The following is a 1,673-nucleotide window of genomic DNA, read 5'->3' as shown; positions in this document are numbered from 1 at the left end:
CGACGTCCCAGGGTGGGGTGTTGTTGGCGGTCTCGTTGGACATAAAGAACGCCTTCAACACCCTGCCCTTTGCGACTATTAGGGAGGCGCTGAAATACCATCGCGCGCCTCCCTACATTCGGGACGTGATCGGGGCCTACCTCGAGGACAGGTCTGTGCTATGCACGGGGCGGAACGGCGTTGTAGTGTCGAGGGAATGCAACGCGGTGTTCCACAGGGATCGGTTCTGGGCCCGATCCTGTGGAACATCGGGTATGATTGGAACCTGCGGGGCGCCCTTTTAACGGGCACTGACCTCGTGTGTTACGCGGATGACACCTTGGTCACTGCCCGGGGGCGGGACCTACGGGAGGCTACCCGCTTTGCCACGGCAAGCGTGGCGCTGGTCGTCGGCCGAATAAGGAGGCTTGGGCTCCAGGTGGCGCTGGAGAAGACCGAGGTCCTATGTTTTCATGGGCCTCGGCGCGCGCCACCTCCGGATGCCCAGCTGGTCGTCAGTGGCCAGAGGGTGGGGGTCAAGCCCTGTATTAGGTATTTGGGGCTTGACCTGGACAGTCGTTGGAGCTTCCGCGCTCATTTCCGGAACCTGGTCCCTCGCCTCATGGCAGCCGCCGGCGCTCTTAGCTGGCTGCTGCCAAATGTGAGGGGCCCGGGAGAAGGTTCCCGCCGCCTATACCTCGGCGTGGTGCGGTCCATGGCCCTGTACGGGGCCCCCATCTGGGTGGGGGCCCTAGGTAGGGAAAATGTGGCCTGTCTTAACAGGCCACACAGGGTCATGGCCATCAGGGCCATTAGAGGCTACCGCACCATATCCGGGGAAGCGGCGGGTCTGCTGGCGGGGTCTCCTCCGTGGGACTTGGTAGCGGAGCTCCACGCGTCAGTGTACCACTGGCGCGCGGAGCGACGTTCCATGGGGGAGGCACTTGCTGGTCACGAGATCGAAGCGCGGAGGTCCGACTTTCGGCGGATCCTCAGGATCAATGGCGGGCAAGGCTGATGAGTCCGTCGGCCGGCCTGAGGACCGTCGAGGCTGTCCGTCCCATCCTCAGTCAAAAGGTGGATGAATAGGAGATGGCCACTGACGTACCGCATGACACAGATACTGTCCGGGCACGGTTGCTTCGGGCGGTATCTGTGTCATGTGGCGAGGAAGGAGCCGACGACCGGCTGCCACGAATGCGGAGGTGTTGAGGACACGGCGCAACACACGCTGGACGAATGTCCAGCGTTCGAGAGTGAGCGCCGTGTCCTCACACGAATAGTGGGGGACGATCTCTCGCTGCCGAATTTAGTTCGGAGGATGATCAGTAGCGAGAGATCGTGGCTGGCGGTGAGCTCCTTCTGCGAGGAAGTTATCTCGCGGAAGGAGGCGGCGGAAAGGGAGCGGGAGTCAGCTCGTCCCGCTTCCCTCCGCCGCAGAAGAGCCAGGCCTAGAGGTGGGGGCGTACCCAACTCCGCCCCCTCTATCCCCCACTGGGGCCGGGGTGACTGCCTTGAGGGAGGCAGTCCCCCAATCCAAAGGCCCCGGAGGTGTGCGCGTGTACCCACACGCCTCCACAATGGAGTAGGGCGAAATAGGTCGCCCTAACCACAAAACGAGATGGGGCCTGCCCTACAACATCTACAGGGCGGGCCGTCGCCGTCGGAGCTGGGGTAGAATGCACTCGCGAATC

The 1,673-nt window shown here is 63.1% G+C and overlaps 1 pseudogene; it reads left to right on the top strand.

The window, feature by feature from the left end:
• Positions 1-532: 532 nt before the first annotated feature.
• LOC131841704 (uncharacterized) lies at positions 533-1,390 on the top strand (annotated as a pseudogene).
• The last annotated feature ends 283 nt before the right edge of the window (positions 1,391-1,673 follow it).

This window comes from Achroia grisella, unplaced genomic scaffold (assembly GCF_030625045.1).
Source record: "Achroia grisella isolate CSIRO2021 unplaced genomic scaffold, CSIRO_AGI_Agris_v1 utg1903, whole genome shotgun sequence".
NCBI classification, from domain to species: Eukaryota; Metazoa; Arthropoda; class Insecta; order Lepidoptera; family Pyralidae; genus Achroia; species Achroia grisella.
Note: the sequence above shows the minus strand (reverse complement) of the source record. Positions and strands in the feature narration are given on the sequence as shown.